This window comes from Salmo salar, chromosome 20 (assembly GCF_965601325.2).
Source record: "Salmo salar chromosome 20, fSalSal1, whole genome shotgun sequence".
NCBI classification, from domain to species: domain Eukaryota; kingdom Metazoa; phylum Chordata; class Actinopteri; order Salmoniformes; family Salmonidae; genus Salmo; species Salmo salar.
In genome coordinates, this window is record NC_138310.1 from 18,294,354 (window position 1) to 18,314,671 (window position 20,318).

At 44.0% G+C, this 20,318-nt stretch overlaps 1 pseudogene; it reads left to right on the forward strand.

Annotated features, from left to right (window-relative positions):
• The first annotated feature begins 2,106 nt into the window (after positions 1-2,106).
• LOC123729348 (uncharacterized) lies at positions 2,107-2,165 on the forward strand (annotated as a pseudogene).
• Positions 2,166-20,318: the final 18,153 nt, after the last annotated feature.

Consider the following 20,318-nt stretch of genomic DNA (forward strand, 5'->3'; position numbering starts at 1 on the left):
CAGCCTAATGATGGCTCAACATACTTAAGTTGGTGTGGAAAACACACGAAAATGTCCCAAGTATGATAGATATATGTATCCTTTAAAATGTATGCAGAAAAGTAGTCAAAAGGTGCCCTCAAGTTGCTGTTTTGTAATTTTCTATTGAACATAACTTATTCAATAATCGGTAGATTAAGCGTAATGATGTTTTAAAATGTTTGAGGGGGTGTGGATAATACAATCTGATTAATCATTTATGTTATTTAAAGATGCCTTTGAAAATATGACAAAAAACGAGCCCGAAATGCTGTCTGAATCATAGATTTTTGTTGATATTTTTGATTCAGCTGAAAACATATCAGCACACTCCTAATGATCTCACAGTATTGTGTGACATCTGTGGATTAGAACGATATATAACATATCCAAAATAGTGCTTCCATATTAATTAAGAAATGGTATCTTGTCCCATACTCGCCAATCAAAAGGGTAGAGTTCCAATTAGATTTTAGTTCCATGTAACTAAGTACAGGGCAGGTGTCCTGTCACGTTACTCGAAATTGACACAATACGCCATATTATATTATACATCATTGCAATCAGTAGACTTCAGGGAACACCCATATGACACTTTTAAGAGTTTAAATGTAAAATACAGAACATTAGGATGAAAGTACATTCAAGAATCAGAAATGTGGGTAGATTTCTCGGCACATTTCACCATATTTCTGCATATATTTAAAAAAAGAAAAAAAGACATACAGTGCTAGTCAAAAGTTTGGGCACACCTACTCATTCAAGGGATTATTTTTATTATTTTACTATTTTCAACATTGTAGAATAATAGTGAAGACATCAAAACTATAAAATAACATATGGAATCATGTAGTAACCAAAAAAGTGTTAAACAAATCAAAATATATTAAATATTTGAGATTCTTCAAAGTAACCATCCTTGTCTTGATGACAGCTTTGCACACTCTTGGCATTCTCTCAACCAGCTTCATGAAGAATGCTTTTCCAACCATTTTGAAGAAGTTCCCACATATGCTGAGCACTTGTTGGCTGCTTTTCCATCGCTCTGCGGTCCAACTCATTCCAAACCATCTCAATTGGTTTGAGGTTGGGGTGATTGTGAGACCAGGTCATCTGATGCAGCACTCCATCACTCTCCATCTTGGTCAAATAGCCTGTTGATATTTTAACGCTTGGTTTTTAACCCCTGGACCTACTTTAAACACTTATACCATTTTAAACTCACCTGTCAAGGATGGTGGGGCACTGCAATAGAAGCTGACATTTTAACAACCTAAACCCCTGTTTTACTGCACTGTAACGTGATTTATTTTTTACATAACTAATGCTGGAGGTTGACATTATATACATTTATACTATCCACACTCATTTCAACCCACCTATAGGGAAGTACAGAGGGTTAAGAACAGTTTTTAAGAACAGCTTTTAAGAATGTTTTACATTTTAAAACAAATACATACATTATCCTCTTTTTAAAACTTTGAGAGGACTTTTAAAAACATGCATAATTACCCTGAGCGGCCTTTAAAATATAGTCTTTTAATAATGCATGCCTTTGTAAACATGTATACTTACCTGCGGTGGCCTTTTAAAACATGCATACTTACCCTGAGCGACCTTTTAACATGAACACCTACCTAACTACTTACCTGAATACTTACCTAAGATCCAGACCACCATGTAGACGGCATGTTGCTGCTCTGGAGAAGACCTGTGCGTAATCCTCCTGTTGTTTTCATCCCTTACTTTCTATTTTGAATCAAATAATTTACCTCCCATAACCCAAACCCCTTACCCTAAACCAGGTTTGTATAATATTCCCAACCCTACACTTTAACCTTTACCCTAAACCGGGTTTGTACCCTCTAGCCCTCCTCTATTTTATTTTATTATCTTCTTTACATTTGTAATCCATTAAAGTTTGTTTTAATCCACCACCTCTCCCACTTGTACCTGAGAAAAGGGATAGAAGAGGGCACAAAGCCTTGAGATGTCCCTACCAGATGTCCCTTCGTCTACAGGTTATCAAAAAGTGCAAAAGCACTGAACTATCCTTTTCAGACTCCAGTTCTACCTATCTACAGGTTGGAGTTTGTTATATGCTTTTAGTATTTGTCCAGTAGGTTTCCTTAAGGAGAGAAGCCCCACTTCTATGTCAAAGATAATACAACAAAAACACTATAGTAAATACAACAGTAATGTTGGCAGTAATTACTATTGCAGGGTTTCCCAATTGTTAGACATAATAGACTGTAAAAACACCAGGAAATCAGCTCCAACTGATTTTAATTTAAGAAATCTGTTCACAAGTAATCCCACGCATAGTAGAGAGACGCGTGACTGTATACAAATGTAAGCAAGGTTCGAAATTATTATGTTCTAGTCAAACATTATCTGTTTGGGCTTCTTGCAGTCAATTTGTAGTATACAAATGATTTGTAATTATGTTTACATTTTAATCATTTAGTAGACACTCTAATCCAGAGCAATTTACTTGAGCAATTAGGGTTAAGTTTACAATTTTTTCATGTGGGCTGACTGAACACACAGTCAAGTCAACCTAGTCAACCTGGCAGTCTGAGTTGTTGGGGAAAAGTGGGACCAGTATCACACCCAGACAATGTTACCTGTCCATGGCCCACGTCCACACATCCCACTTCCAATGCTTCCATTCCATCCAACCACACACACCTACATCACAAAATCAATGAAACTTACTCAAATAATTAGCATTGAAAGTTGATCGCAAAAACAATGAATAGGAAACCTTGCTGACCTTATACAAAAGGCACATACATTTTTTTCAAAATATTGCCCTAAATACACTGTGTACAAAACATTAAGAACACCTTCCTACTATTTAGCTGCACACTATTTTGTCCTCAGAACAGCCTCAATTCGTTGGGGCATGGACTCTATAAGGTGTCGAAAGCATTTCACAGGGATGCTGGCCCATGTTGACTCCAATGCTTTCCACCGTTGTGTCAAGTTGGCTGGATGTCCTTTGGGTGCTGGACCGTTCTTGATACACATGGGAAACTGTTGAGCGTGAAAAACCCAGCTACGTTGCAGTTCTTGACACAAACTGGTGCACCTGGCACCTACTACCATACTCTGTTCAAAGGCACTTAAATATTTTGTCTTGCCCATTCACCCTCTGAATGGCACACATACATAGTCAATGTCTCAATTGTCTCAAGGATTCAAATCATTTCTTTAACCTGTCTCCTCCCCTTCATCTACACTGATGGATCATAGCTTTCACCTGGATTCATCTGGTCAGTCTATGTCAGAACATTTCTCCTTGAATTTGTCGATAAATCTTTACAAATTGAAAGTGCTAAATCTAAATTCAACTCTTAAGTGGCAGAATGTTCCAAATTAAAATGATAGTATAACGCATCTCTGTTTGATTTCAGCAATGAGTAAAATTAGTAATTGGGCCTCATAGTTGCATCCCTGACCTGTCACTCATATCTCTGACAGCTGCATCTAGAAACTAATGCAAACACCAATATAATACACCAGACTGTAACTTGCAACCCTGCCATGGACCGCAGTTTTCAGCCCCATGCCCCGCCACAGAGCTGTATTTACAATGAGTCCCACTATCAGAAACTGAACCAAATGAGGCATGCATCTGATCAACTTCCCACCCATAAGGGGAACTTGTATACATCTTGCCCCGGGTCTTACATCGTCATAAATATTAAAAGGCTTTTCACATTTCATTATAAACTTACAAAATCCCCGATCTTCTGAGATGGGGATGTTATGTTCATTAAGCTTGGAATACAAAGCCTCCAAAATATAATGATAGTAATTCCTCTCACAATTATAATTTAACTATCCACGTCTCACATCTAGGTCTCACATCAAAAACATTCAACACAGCCAACACTAGCGGATGCTTTTTCACGTTTCACAATTAACATTCAAGGACAAACAATACAGAACTCAAAAGCTGAAATGGTAGCTTTTGGTATGTATTTTTTTTTATTTTCAAGGACATATTTGATATGTGTGTATGTAGATAAGAATAGTAAACATCTGAGCTCTTTCCATCTCAAGCTCTCCCATGAGGGAAAACGTGGGGATTTGCTGATCCCCTTGTAGAACAAAAACAATGTATCAAATGAATTGCTAAGTGAAATGTGTTTGCAGCACAGTGAAGATATGTGTGTGGACAAGTTGTGTATAGAATGTATAGAAGCTGTATGGAATGACGTGTGTACACTCTTATAAAATAGGGTTCTACCTGGAACCGTAAAAGGGTTCTTCAAAAGGTTCTCGTTTTTTCCCGAAGAGCATAGATAGCATAGTGTGTGAGTGATATATGGATCTGGACCTAGACTGATGATGTGTAGTAAGCCTAATGGGCTGATTGTGTTAGCACCTTGGTGAGCAGGGCTGATCTCTGAGGCCGGGGCTGGAGCGTAGCGGCTAGCGCTCCCTGCTCCCAGGCCAAGCTGTTCTAATGAGACAGGCGGACAGGGAGCTGTCACGCCAACGGGGGGCCCTGACACATGAAAATGAGCCTGGTCTGCATCATGCTGGGGGACAGGGAGGGGGAGTGGGTGGACCGGGAAGGGTGAGGGAGGGGGGGGGGGTCTACCCAGCAGCTGTCAGACATATGAGTGACAGGTCAGGGAAGGTGGCTGGCTAAGCAACAAAACTCCACTGAGCTCCTTTGAGTGACACGACAGGAACAACACACCGTTTCATGCAGTCGTGGTTAAGAACTCTCTCTCTCTGTGGCCCCACGCCCTCTCCATGGACTGTTCTGTACATAGTAGTGTAATACAGGTTGATTATAGACCCAATTCATACTTTATCATCAGAACATTTCTCCTTGAATTTGTCAATAAGTCTTCACAAATTGAAAGTGTTAAATCTAAATTCAAATCTTAAGTGGCAGCATTTTCCAAATGAAAATGAGAGTATAACGCATCTCTGTTTCATTTCAGCAATGAGTAAAAATGCAGCAGCTTCTTTCGCTGACATCTATCGACTAAATTTAATGAAGCAGATCCTCTTTCTCCCGCCAAGATGCCCTGAAGACATGGCTTTCTGAATGATGACTGTGGGATTATCTCACTATTAGAGTGATTCTATCTGACATCCGTTCTGTCACATATGAAATGGTTGTTTCCCTTGAAAAGCCAGGTGCTCTCTCCACGTCGCTCAGATTCCCAGATTGCCAGAGATTTGAGACAGCCCTGTTCTCGTTTCATCTGGGGGGGGGGGGGGGGGGGGGGGGGCTGCTCGGCACGGCAGCGGCAGCAACACTCCCATCCTTCAAGGTGCTCTTGTTCCTTTCGTTCCATCTGCCGGAGGGAGGTCCGGCGGGAATTGCTCCTCTGTGAGCTCCCCAGTTCCAGCGAGCGGGCTTTCATGTCAGACAGGATACCAGACAGGAATCCCAGCTAGCACTCGGCTTCGCTTAACACTTACATGTTGACAGAGAGAAAGAGACGAGTGTTCTCTTTTCTCGAAATGGTCTTTTTTAAGACATCTTGGAATCAGATGCTAAACCCAAAACATATGCAGTGCTCACAGTACACTCTTCGTAAAAAAGGTGCTATCTAGAACCTAAAAGTGTTATCAGCTGTCCCCATAAGATAACCCTTTGAAGAACCCTTTTTGGTTCAAGGTCGAACCCTTTTGGTTCCAGGTAGAACCCTATTGGGTTCCATGTAGAACCCTTTCCCCAAGGGGTTCTACATGGAACCAAAAACAGTTCTTCACAGAACCCAAAAGGGTTCGTCAATGGGGACAGCTGAGGAACTTTTGGAAGAGTGTAGCGGAGAGGAGCGATAAAGGGGACTGGGTTTACAGCTGCAGTAAAGCTGAAGGAAAATACCCTTATTGTGAGTCTGACTAGAACTATTGTACAGTACAGTAAGGCTACACGACTCTGTGGAAGACTGTAGGGGAGAGTGGGGTAAGTCGAGCAAAAGGGGCAAGATGAGACACCCTTGTTTCTAGGAAACCATACACAAAATGAATAAAAAGTGACTAAATATTTAGGAAGAAGTCATCGTTTCATGGAGTCTGTGTAGGAAGAAACCACATGGAAAAGGTGGTAAGCAAGTTAGGTAAAAGAAAAAAAGATTCACATCAAGTCAAATTAATTTATTGTATCTAAACCAAAGTTGAGCATTTTAAGATTGTTCTATACATGGGTTGGGGTCTCTTTACAGTGCATTTGGAAAGTATTCAGATCCTTGACTTTTTCCACATTTTGTTAAGTTACAGCCTTATTCTAAAATTGATTAAATAAATAAACATCTAATTAATCTACACACAATACCCCATAATAACAAAGTGAAAACAGGTTTTAAGAAAATTTTGCAAATGTATAAAAAAAATTAAATAAAAATTATATAAGTATTCAGACCCTTTGCTATGAGACTCAAATGTAGCTCAGGTGCGTCTTGTGTCCATTGACCATCCTTGAGATGTTTCTACAACTTCATTGGAGTCCACCTGTGGTAAATTAAATTGACTGGACATGATTTGGAAAGGCACACACCTGTCTTTTATAAGGTCCCACAGTTAACAGTGTATGTCAGAGCCAAAACCAAGCCATGACGTCGAAGGAATTGTCCATAGAGCTCAGAGACAGGATTGTGTCGAGGCACAGATCTTGGGAAGGGTACCAGCATATGTCTGCAGCACTGAAGGTCCCCAAGAACACAGTGGCCTCCATCATTCTTAAATGAAAAAAACCTGACGGTCACTCTGACAGAGCTCCAGAGTTCCTCTGTGGAAATGGGAGAACCTTCCAGAAGCACAACCATCTCTGCAGCACTCCATCACTCAGGACTTTATGGTAGAGTGGCCAGACCGAAGCCAATCCTTAGTAAAAGGCAGATGACAGCCCGCTTCAAGTTAGTCAAAAGGCACCCAAAGGACTCTCAGACAAAGATTTTCTGGTCTGATGAAACGAAGATTAAACTCTTTGGCTTGAATGCCAACCGTCACTTCTGGAGGAAACCATCCCTACTGGCACCATCCCTATGGTGAAGCATGGTGGTGGCAGCATCATGCTGTGGGGATGTTTTTCAGCTGCAGGAACTGGGAGACTAGTCAGGATTCAGGGAAAGGTGAATGGAGCAAAGTACAGAGAGATCCTTGATGAAACCTGCTCCAGTGCACTCAGGACCTCAGACTCGTGTGAAGGTTCACCTTCCAATAGGACAATGACCCTAAGCACACAGCCAAGAAAATGCAGGAGTGGCTTTAGGACAAGTCTCTAAATGTCCTTGAGTGGCCCAACCAGAGCCTGGACTTGAATCTGATCGAACATCTCTGGAAAAACCTGAAAATAGCTCCCCATCCAACCTGACAGAGCTTGAGAGGATCTGCAGAGACGAATGGGAGAAACTCCCCAAATACAGGTGTGCCAAGCTTGTAGCATCATACCCAAGAAGACTTTATGCTGCAATTGCTGCCAAAGGTGCTTCAACAAAGTAAAGGGTCTGAATACTTATGTAAATGTACTTATGTGCAAAAAATTCTGAAAACCTGTTTTTGCTTTGTTATTATGGGGTATTGTTTCTAGATTGATGAGAATTTGTTTTAAATACATTTTAGAATAAGGCTGTAAAGTAACAAAATGTGGAAAAAGTCAAAGGATCTGAATACTTCCCGAATGCATTGTAAGCATCAATATGAGGTTCTAAACCTAGCATGAAAGTGCTTCTTTGTAGCTGTGTGGGCTAATATAGTCAAAATGTTTGCCTTGGGGTATGTTGAGCCAATGGCCATGGGGTAAGTTGAGCCAGTGGTTGAGCCAATAGCAGGTTGAGCAATTTAAAGTCTTTACATGAATTATGATTATCCCGAGGGATAAACAACATCATGCAATACATGCAGATATCTTTGTTAGAAAGAACACTATATTTCCCTTAACGGAGTGATGGTGAATGTAAAAATGGCTCAACTTACACCACTCTCCCCTAAAAGGCTGCATTATAAGAATCATTGTATGAAACACAAGGCTAAACAAGTCTTCACAAATGGTTGTATGAAGCTGCACATAGCAACTCCACAAATGCTTCTGTTTATTCTGCGAGTACACTTTGCAAGGCACACTTACAGTACGGTGATAAACTGATTGTTTGACTGGGCAAGGCTCGAAACGCTCTTGAACAAATAACGGTGTGTTTAACAGAGAGAACGAGCTAATCCCTCAACTAAACAGCTTGTAGCTGTATTGCTTGATTACATGAGGACTCGTGCTCTCATCCTGACACCTTATAAACTTGAGAAACCAAACAGCAAGCAGAGATGTGGCTTTAGAAGAGGTTCCTACTGCACGGTCAGAGCTGCTACTCTGACGGAGAGGAGCTCTAAAGCAGTTCGCCCATTCAGCCCGGACTCTAAGAGCACAAATCAATACACATTAACAGGTTAAAAGAGAACGGCAAGCGGGTTACTTTTATGCCCCGCGTCGCAATATTATTGACATGGGTCTTCTATTCTGTTTGTAAGAGAGGGAGTGCTTGAGAGAGCTCCTCTGCATTGATGGTCTTGCTCTCTCTGAGGAAGGAAGCACTTTCTAGCCGCTAGCCTGTCACATGAGCATGTCTGAAAGAAATGGTGTTGCACATTTTCTATCATAATACCGCGGAAACAACAAAGATGTGTGTTTGAATGATGCAGTAAGTAAGCAGGAAGAAAAAGAGGGAGAGAGTGGTCTCCTTACTGACAGTAAATGGCTCCGGATGAAAAAGTGGCATGGGGAAGAAAAAATAAACAACCTGGTTGCAAGAACATAAATACCAAGTTGCTTGTTCTGAGGGAAGGACAAAAATGAAAGGCCAAACTTGAATTGAAGAGATCAATGCAGGTGGTTCCCCAGGGGAATGGTCCAACTGCAGTACAGGGAAAGGTAACCACAATGAGGTTCAATACGGTTATAAAGGTATAGGTAGTGAGAAGTGCCTCTAAAAAAGACATTGGCAGAGTGAAGGTAGGGAAGGTGTAAGACATCATTGGGGTGTGTGTGGCTGAGGACAATCTGTTATGTGTGTGTATGTGTGTGTGTGTTCATGTGCACCCGTGTGTGTAGGCAGGGAGATGGATAGGCAGCAGACAGAGCGAGGTGGCCTGCGAGGCCTCACCTCTCCACTGGACTGGTAAATCAGCCATCAGCCATGTGACGTGCCCACTGCCCCCTGCTCAGCCCACTGAGACATCCCCTCCCCTTCACACCCCCCGCCCCCCTCCCCAATGGAGCTTTTATATCCCTCCTCGCTCGGCTGCCCAGGCAACGGGAGGGGGCACACCCGCAGCAGCATTCCTCTAAAGCAGTATCCCATCATGCAACAAAACCCTAGGAGACACGCTGGCCTTTGGGGGCAGACAGGCATGCTGTTCTGTTCGCCCCTCAGCCCCTCAGCCCTTCGACCCAATAGCGCTGGGTCATCAGATGAACCCGGCTCTGACCTGGAGGGAGCCAACAACTGCTTCCTGTCTGCTAGCATTAGCGCAGCCAGCATTGAGGCTAAACCGCTCACACCACAGGGCCACCAGGGCACACTGACCTGCACAAGGAACGGGTGACTACCTATGGCCTGGTCCTGTCTGGAGCCCTGCTAGACAAGACAAAGGCAGGATCTCCTCAAGACATAAATATCTATGGAACCAAGTGGGATCGCAAGGGGTAATTGTTGGGTGGAGTCAGGATGGACATAACCAGTTATAATTAAAGGAAGAGGGACAATATACACCATAGACCTGAATAACCAAGGGAACATCTTCCAATCAAACCTGGCACAAAATAAAAATATTTCCTGTTACAGACAGAGGCCCATTTCATAAAGGCTATAGTGATGAATAACATAAATTACATAAATGAAGTATCACTGACAGAGAGTATGTAACGGCTGTCGGGAGAGAGAGTAGACCAAGGCGCAGCGGAGTTAGTGTTCATCATGATTTTAATGGACGAAAGAACACTATACACAAAAACGAGAAAACTGACAGCCAAACAGTACTGTCAGGTGCAATACGTAACAGAAACAATTACCCACAAAACCCCAACGGAAAAACAGGCACTTATGTGTGACTCCCAATCAGCAACAACCAACAACAGCTGTGCCTGATTGGAAGCCACATGGCCAAAATCAATGAAACAGACAACATAGAAAATGAACATAGAATGCCCACCCAATGTAACACCCTGGCCTAACCAAAATAAAGAACAAAAACCCCTCTCTATGGCCAGGGCGTTACAGAGTAGCAGTCTTCAAACTGTCAGTGGGCCTGACCACCCCACTAAAGGATAATTGTGTCACTGCTGATAGGTGAGCAGTGTCTCTGCCATTGCTATCTGTGTGAGTGGTGTCAGGGTTAGCCGTGTCGGTGGCATCAGTCAACAGCAGCAACACACTGGGGTGTAACTGTAACCCTTCAGAGGCTCAGGAGCAGAGCAGGCAGCATGCTGTAGTGTAGCGCTGCGCTGCCTTGCCTCCTACACCTCCTGCCACGGGCTCCACTGAGCCTTCGTGCTGTCCGCCGGGACCCGCACGCTGTTGCACTGATACACACTGAGCTTGCATCACTCCACACGGCGCAGAGCTGGAACAAACCACCTCTGTCAGAAAGGCAGGCAGAGGGATAAAGGCTTTAACTTCATCCAAGGTGGAGACGAAATTCTCCTCACAGCTGCAGTTCTATCAAGCTCTGTCTGCATCGGAATTAGATCTAATTTCAGAGAAAGAAATTGTAAGCTTTCCATGTAACTAGTGTTATACATGTATTTAGTGCTCTGTTATAAATTAACTTTGGATGGTTTTCCTAAAATGACGTAAGATAGACGTGTTCACTTCCCTCCAGCCAAATGTATCAGTGCCCTGACCAAGGAGGAGATCCACAAGAAACTACAGCACTTACTTAGCCAACGCATGTCAGAAGTGACCCCTTAAATGGTGCTAATTGGATGTAATGCAAAATGCTAATGCATTTTTTTTTTAACATTAATTGGCACTTCCTCCCTGGGCCATAGTGAAATCATTAACAGTTCTGAAAATGGTAGAAAAAGCATCCTCTCCAGGCCGCGGGGCAGCCCTCAAACACATATCCCATGTTCATTCCTATTCATATTCTTACTGCACTCACAGTATCATAAACAGCTCATTTGAATTGGTGTGCTGCCAAGTGAGTCTCTTCCTCCTTACAAACAAACAAGACAACAATATTGCGAGTCAAGCTGTTGTTTGTTAGTGGGCAGCAGAATGATGCTGGCTTCATGACTATCTTATCAGAAGCAGCGTTGTGTACTGACCTGACCCTCTGCTTAGATAGTGTTGTGAGGATGGTGAGAGGCGTGGAGGAGACTTAAAAACCCAGGCAGGCAGGCACATAGCTGGGGATGAAGCAGCAGCAGAAGGAAGCAGCCCGTCTGACAGCCTGTACGTATCATCTGATCAAGGCTACAGCAATTTACTGGCAGTAAGAGAAGATCTTACAGCAAACACCAAATGCTACAGAATAGCAAATCTTTGCTTTCAAAATTACCATAATTTGCTTTCTGTCAAGAGATATACTTAAAATGCTATCTTATTATTTCTTCTGTGCCTTTAAAAACTGTGACTTACTTTTCATTGTCGTGGTGCTACTCTTTTATTATTTAATATAGGGCGCTTAGTGACATGTTGGCTCTTGCTATTACTATGTAGAACGTGGAGTCTATACTTAATTAAAAGAGTCACAGTAGTGTGGATCTCAGCTCAGATCAAACAGGGCTGTGTTAATATGGGAAACAGAGAGAAAGAGTTTGTCTCCCCACCACTGTTATATCATAATCCCTGTTCCTTCATCCTGATTAAAACATTTCAACAGGAGACCTGGTGTGGTTCTGACTGTCTGCGGAGAAGCAAGTGCCTCTACTTCATGGAGAAATATCACAGCTCTCTCATTAGCGAATGGGGATTTCATCTGGAATATATCTCACAGAGCACTTTGAGGGAAGCGGCCGTATTTACATTTAAAAGATCCGGAGTGGCTGACTGAAGCTAGCTAGCTACCTCTCTCCTTAATTGCTGGCTTCAGTTGTCCATGAATGCATCCACTTTATTACTTGCTCTCATTACCAGCCAGCAGCCACAGACAGCCCAGTCTCTCTCTCTCTCTCTCTCTCTCTCTCTCTCTTTCTCTGTCTCTCTCTCTCTCCCTCTCTCTAGTCCTCCTTTTCTCATTTCCTGCTTGCCTTCTTCTCCCTCTCTCCCTCCCTCCCTCTCTCCCTCTCAGCCTCTCTCAGTCAGAGCAGGACCAAAAGAGTCTGCCTAAGGAGTTGGTCCTCCCAGTGGCCAAGAGACACAAACAATTGAGAGGGATTACAGCCTAATCCTGTTTGGACTTTCATCCAGCACACATATTTGAAGGAGGAAACCTCTGGAGCGTGGAATTCTAAAAGGATGTGTTCTATAAAGATATGGGCAAGATTTGTAAACAGAGCTGAGGATGAGATTGCACGTTTTACATGACAAAAGAGGACAAGAAACTTGACAAGAGATTTATAAGAGCTACCAAGAGTCTGTAAATCAGTAGCTATTCAAAGAGTTTTTCATGTGTTTCAGGATTTTCAAAGTTGCTTTGGGAAAAAAGGCAATTGACACAGACGTATCCATGAAAACAATGTACGACAAATAAAGTTTTAGTAGCTGAACAGTAGAAATCCAAGGAGCAAGTGTAGCTCTGTGTTAGCACTAAGCAGATTTACCATGCTAGTGCTCCAGTATCTTTCCTAAGTGGTGTGATGTCTGTCTGTATCAGTTTGGAACGCCCCCCAGGTCCCAGAGGGGACTTTCCCACTGCAGTACTATCACATCACAGGAATGACTGACTGGCCTTGTTTCCCTCAGGGTCTCCATGCTCACACCAACACATCACGTTGTCACTGTCTCGCGGGACAACTCACACCTGGCCCACATCACTCAGCAGCAACACACATACTCCAACTATAAACACACAGACACACACACAATTATTGGCATATATGTACGTATACTTATTATGCAATACGTTCATATTGTGTGGGTGGTTGTTTAGGCAAATAACAATGCCTTAAACTCATCTCTTGACTAAAGAGGAGTTATAACTGAAGAATGATTCTCGTTCAGATTAAATGACATAAGGATCACTTATCACATACTTTGGAGCGGAACAGTCCATGTCGTCTAACTGTCGACACCGTTACCGGGCTCAAATCCCCAGGATTATAGACTTACTGAATGACAGTCTGTGTGTCCGTCTGTCCGTCGGTCACAACAGCAAAGAAAGTGAAGAGAGACGGTCATGTCCATGTTGGAGGAACTACGTTACGTGCTGGTACACTAGGCCTGCTGAGGCTGGTACACCGTCCCATGTCACTGCTCTTACATGTCCCTCTCATCTCTCCTCCTCTCTCATCTCCTCTTTTCTCCTCTCTACTTTTCTCCTCTCCTCTTTACTGACAGCTGGGATCCATCCTGCCCTGTGTCGAGTCGTCAGCCAGATCTCCTTTGAAAGGCGGTGATGGAGGCGAGGCTTTAAAACTTTATGGTCAAAGCCCTGGTACCACATGGCGTTTCAGTAGCACCGCTGCTAGAGGGACTACCGATTTATGGCTGATGACACGCACATATTTAATTTGTAACCAAACACTTCCCCTCCCCCTTGGCCGCCTCAGAACTCTGGAAAACGTGTTGTTTTCTCAGGTCAGGGGTTAAACAAAGGAAACACCGCGCTGGCTTGCAGAAGGGGGCAGAACTGGAGGTGTCATGGCCACCGCTTCTTCCCAGGCCGGCACAGGGCAGACTGAGGGACACGCTAAGGTCAGAGGTTTAGCTGTGATATCCGGCAGGGGGCCAGGCTGTTACAGAAGCCAGTAAAAGACAAGGAGCAGATAGAATCCCCACTGATTCCCGCTGCATTTCACATGATGACATTTTTACATTTCAGGCAGGATCCTCTTACCCCTCTCTCCACAAGATGTCCACTCGGTTGTTGGGCATGACATCTTTACAGCCCCATTGGTCATAAACCCCCGAGGGGCGGTCCCCTAACACTGTTACACGCCCCACTGGCTCCTCCACTCAGCGGCTGTGTATAAACATATACGTTTATTTAGTGTGAACATCCCGTGGTGCTCGCTTCTCGTCCCTCCTTCATAAAGCCATGTACTCCCAAGGAGGAAGTCTGCTATAGGAAGAATCACACAGGATTTACTGGCCGTAATAAAGGCCTGTTTCCTCAGTCAGACACAACACAGTGGACACAGAGGGAAAGAAAGAGAGAGGGGGGAGAGAGAAAGGCAGGGGAGAGAGAGAGAGAGAGGGGGGGGGAGAGAGAGAGAGAGAGAGAGAGAGAGAGAGAGGGAGAGAAAGAGGGGAGAGAGAGAGAGAGAGAGAGGGAGAGGGAGAGAGAGAGAGAGAGAGAGAGAGAAAGAAAGAGAGAACCTACTGTATCTCTTCTTCTTTTTACTCTGTCTGGCTAATGTAACTAACAACAATAATCGACACCTACAGATGAATAGCTGATAAGTAAGTCAGAACAGTGCTGGCTTGCCAGACTTGGATGCCATTAACACTGGTGATCCTTTCCCAAACATTGCTAAATGTTTGATTTTTGCAACATGAAATTAAATTTGAGGATTTAAAATCACCAAATGTACACAACGTGTGTATCGGTGGGGGGGGGGGGTAATAAAAAGACCAATGTAGAACCACATCTACCCAGGTGTGTACAATGAATCACCATGGTTCTATAGCCTAGTAGACTGCAGACAGAATCCAACGGACAACTCCATCTGTCAGAGCTGAGAGCAGAGCCAACCACAGCTCAGCGTCACACATTCCACTCAGCAAGTAGGCAACACCATACATCCTACCATCATCAACAGTACTGTAATAATGTGCTTTACCTAACCGTCACATGGAATGTTCCTTCACACTGTACACAGACAGCATCACTAGGACACTGTTTAGCCCAAATGAAAGCTAGGGTAGTGGTTCTATTCTGCCTTCACTATGAAAGTGAGCCAGGCCGGGGTCTGGCCTGCCCTAATAGCCCCAGTCTCATTTAGGAATCTTTATGGGCCATTGTTCCCCATATGGGGCGAGTTAAACACAGGGACTGCAGGTAAATCACAGAGCTGGGCCCACATGCCAGAATTGCCCTCACTAACGACGAGCAGATTGGAGGAAGAACTGCAAACTGGTCCATGGGCACCAGCCTAGAGTAAAGAGGGAGAGAGAGAGAGGAGGGGGAAGAGGGAAGGAAAAAGAGAGATAGATAAAGAGAGAGAGGGAGTGTGGGGAGAAGAGAAGGAGAGTGAGTGGTGGAGCAGGAGGTGTGTGTGTATACATCCAGTCAGGCCCAGGTGGGTTGTGTGTGTGTCTGGGGTTTGGGAGAGAGCCACGCCAGCCAGAGTGAGAGGGGTTGGGAGTGTAGGGGTATGGGGGGGGGGGGTGTCTGCTGTGCCAAACAGACTGTGGCTGCCGCCCCGCCAAGCTACTCTCCAGAGGAGGGCCTGTAATCCCAGCAGCTCCATTGTGAGGGCCGGCAGGTACTTCCCCATTGCCACGGAGCAGCACACTCAGCTGACTGGCACTGGCACTGTGGGAGCAGCAGAGACCAGGAGCAGCACACTCAGCTGACTGGCACTGGCACTGTGGGAGCAGCAGAGACCAGGAGCAGCAATGCCTGCTGTACATCCTGTTTACTTCACTCTAGCTTTTGTAAGGAACACATTGTTGGCACACATCAATCTCTCTCATAGCGTTGTTTGTAAGAGCTGCTGTACATAAAGTTATAGAATTTAAGATATCCAAATGTATCGCGTGTGTGTGTGTGTGTGTGTGTGTGTGTGTGTGTGTGTGTGTGTGTGTGTGTGTGTGTGTGTGTGTGTGTGTGCGTGCAAGAGAACAGACAGTGGTGCAGTCAGGCGTGTAATCACAAACCATTTGGGTTTGAGTAGCTAGAGTGTTCATCAAACAAGGTGTGTCCTTTCTATCTCCCTGCGTCCCACAGATGACCACTTAGTCTCCAGCCGGTTGCCATTATAGCCAATGGAGAGGTAAACTAATCTAATCCCACCCAGTTGCTGAGTGGTTCATTTCCTGAATGTGAGGAGTGTGAGGGAGAGGGGGCAGAGGGGTGCAGAGGGCTGAGGGTAGTCTGCAGTCAGGGTTTCCCTAAACCCCACAGCTGCACCTAAAAGGGAGACAGACATTTGGTAAAGGAAGCCAAAAACCCAAAGTATGATCAGTTATCCTGTTCATTTATTTTCTTCTTCTTCTCACACCACCAGGCCAGGGCTCTGTCATGTTCTATGGTAAGGAAGCAATATTTCTCGGTCTCCAACTGACTCAACATCCCGATGACTAGTACTATCATAAGCTCTGCATGCGGGTGAGTGAGGTTTGAGTGTGGAGTTGAAGAAGATAGGGGCTGCAGGGGGCCTGGAGATGGTTACTATAGTCAGCCAGCGGGCCTCTATCTCTGGAGCCTCGGTGAACCTCCAGTAGCATAGCGGTGTGTTAGAGGTGCTGTCCTGATGGCTGTGGCCTCTGCAGCCCTGACGGAGCACATTCGTCCCCCTGCTTCACTGCTCTGCCAGTTGGCAAGCCTAAGCCAGGAAACTGTCAGTGTCGATCGAGCTGAGTGGAGGAGCTCCTGCTAAAGGAGTCTTGCTGGTTCAGGGCCCACCTCTGTTTCCAAAGCACAGGGGAAAAAAGCTCTGGCATTCCACAGGTCTGACCTGCCAGCTTCCCCCTGCTGCCCGGGCTTCACAGGGAGCCCTGAATGAGATTAACAAAAGAGTTCTGTTGGACCCCCCTTGGCTGCCTTCCACATCAACAGCCCGCCAGGTCAAAGGTCACACTAACTACATTAATTCCCAGCAGACCTCTTGCTCCAAACACAGGCTGCCAGTCGCACAAACTCCAAGCTTTCCTCTAATCCCCCGAGATATGTCTGATCTTTTCACGTTTCTGCTCAATTAAAGCAATATCACACCTTGCAAATGGAATGGTGCAAGAGAGGAGTAGAGAGTACAGGCTGAGGGTGAAAAGTGTGAAAAAGAATGAATGGAAGAACAGAGTGAGTGAAATAGAAAATGAATAAGAAGAATTATGTTCATGCGTGAGGCAGTAGCACATGGCTCAGTACCACATGAAGCATTGCACCCATCCACTGGACCCACACTGGTTAAATCAACGTTGTTTCAATGTCATTTGTCAACCTATTGTGACGTGGAATCTAAGTCATCAACCAGTACAGTTTTCATCTCATTTCAACCATCTTAAAATGAGGGTAAAACTTCAACTTAAATACAATCTAATTTCACATACAGCTTGTGTCAGAAAAGTTACAGGAGTCCAGTAGTGGTGTTTGGGTAAAATCACTGGGGAAGCCAAACCAGGAAATAAAGCCATATTACAACCTATGTGTTGTGATAATTGCGTTGTTTGCTCTATAACCTGTTAGTTCATATGCCTTGACACCGTGATATATAGACCTAAAGGCCGAGACAATTAGAAGACACAGTGGCAGAATAAATTCAACCACACCTTTGTTTCATCCCAAAACCAGAGAGCAACCTCTGTCCTATGAAGTCCACAAAGCATATTGCATGTAACAAACAGTTACATGACCTACAGACATTTTCGGACTACTAAACAACTATTGATTTAGAACCACAGAGAGTTACCGCAAGTCGCAAAGAAAACAGGAGCTGCCTTCACTATTCCAGCACCACTTTAACATCATCAAATCACCTCTGCTTAGTCTGAATACAGTGACTAAAAGATACCAAAAACAACTTAGTACAATCAACGTAAGCTAAATATGATGTGGCTCTCCATGGTACTGATTTCTGTGTGTGTGTGTGTGTGTGTGCATGTGTGTGTCACGACTTCTGCCAAAGTCGGTTCCTCTCCTTGTTCGGGCGGTATTCGGCGGTCGACGTCACCGGTCTTCTAGCCATCGCCGATCCATTTTTCATGTTCCATTTGTTTTGTCTTGTGTTCACACTCACCTGGTTTCAATTCCCTAATTACATGTTGTATATTTTCCCTCTGTTTCCCCCATGTCCTTGTCGGGAATTGTTTATTGTAAGTACTTGTGCTATGTGTTACTGGTGCGCTACGGGTTTTGTACCCATGTGTTTGTTATTTTGTATGCCGTTAGTTTTATATATTAAACTGCCCCGGTTATTCACCAAGTTCTGCTCTCCTGCCTTTGACTTCCCTGTCACCAGTTACGCACCCCTTACAGTGTGTGTGTGTGTGCGTGTGTGTGAGTATGTAGGAAAAACCTGTTGACTCATCCTGCTTGTAGAGAAGCACCAATGCCATCCTCCTCTCTTTTATTTTGACGAAACGGTCTCTCACTCTGTCATACAATACACGCTTTCAGTTTTTGTTGTAGCCTAACTTCCTTTCATGGGCAACGTTAGCTAGTTAACATTAGCTTTCTACATTTAGCTACATATTGAACTTCCGTCCTCTCAGGCCAGGGGCACAATGTATAAATTAATGGTTGGATCAGAATTGGCGTTATAGTTATTGGCCAGTACGGAGAATTAATAAAACCACAAGTCCAAATCCCTATCTCCATCCATGTCTAATTTAGGAAAGGGACAATTTTAGCTGGCTAGCTAGCTAGCCACCGGAGGACAACAACACATCGAGATGCAACAATTCAAGTTGCTTTCTTTCAAATGACGTTTGGATTTTTTTGGTGCGCCAGGACCGTTAACAGTAAAGCTCGCTCAATTTATCTCAACGCTGATTGGCTTTTATTGTCAATTTTTTTATCAAGGGAGGCCAAGTGCTCGCTTGCTTCCCTTGCAATCAATGCTGCGAGCTGCAACATTATCATAGTCTTTTTGACCAGACAGCCTCAGATAGATGGTTTAAACATACAGAGACAAAGGGGCACTGTTTCGCTCCCACTGATGCTATCTCCGGTGAGATATGTTCAGCTTCTTGCGAATTGAAGGAAGATTCTGAATCACAGAGAGACGAAGCATAAATGATTTGATATGTTTTTGTTTTATTTTTGTCTTGGTACATTTTTGGGGGAAGCTTGGCTTCCTTTGGCATCCATGAATACATGCCACTGGAGGAGTTACTTTCAGCTATTCAATGTTATTTAGGGAGTCTACACAAATGAGTTTGGAAGCTGATCAATGTCTAAATGTGTTGACATGATAGCTCAGCTGAAACCAACACAGCCTGTTTCCAATACTAAGCAGCGTATATAGAGGTAGGCATCTGGAAAGGTAGACTTGTTCTCACTGAAGTGCATTACCCCATCTATACCAGTAGGAGTCACTTTTCAGGCAGGAATTGTGGCTTAAAATGTTATTTCAATATACCTCTTCATTTGGGTCGATGACATGACGTTGATTTAAAGATATCATTTTAATATCAACATTGAAACAAGGTCAAATAAAATGTCTAATCAAATATGAAATTCCACACAATTTCAACCAGACAATATTTGAGTACAGGATGATAAATAATTTTTATATTTCTATGTGGAATTTTCAATGCAATTAAAACGTATACATAGTTCTGATGATTATGTTATTCAGGTTAAGTCATTGTATTTAAATTGACAATTTTGAAACAACGTTGATTCAACCAGTGTGTGCCCAGTGGACAGAGACAAAGCTCAACCGCTCCTTTACTCATACACGATTTACTAGAAGGAACCAAGACTGAAACTTAGACTGAAAATACCATCCGCCACAGTGACTGCCTTTCCTGGGTAGAGGAATATCGTGATACCTGGTGATGATTTACTGAAGTTGCTTATTTCTTAACACAGGCAGGCTCTGTCCGCAATAAACATGCAGCCTACCCTCGACATGAAACAGACACTTCTCATTTCTCTGCAGACAGAGCATCTGAAAATAGCTAGGACAAACAGTCGCCAGCAAGAAATAGCAGTGGACCAGCTGAGAGAGAGAGACAAGAGATGCAGGGAAGCAGAGAGTGAGAGAGAGAGAGAGAGAGAGAGAGAGAGAGAGAGAGAGAGAGAGAGAGAGAGAGAGAGAGAGAGAGAGAGAGAGAGAGAGAGAGAGAGAGAGAGAGAGAGAGGGGACGAGGAGAGAGGGGAGTAAGGGGTGGGGGGATCCACCAGTATTTCTTGTCCTTGATCTGGCTGCCTTTCTTTCAGCTGGATCCAGAGCCCCACCCCCCTGCAGAGTCTTACCCCAGAGGAGTGGAGAGCTGGGCGGAGGAGAGACGGCCAGCTGCATGCTTGACTGGAGCCCTGCACACACATGGAACAGAGAG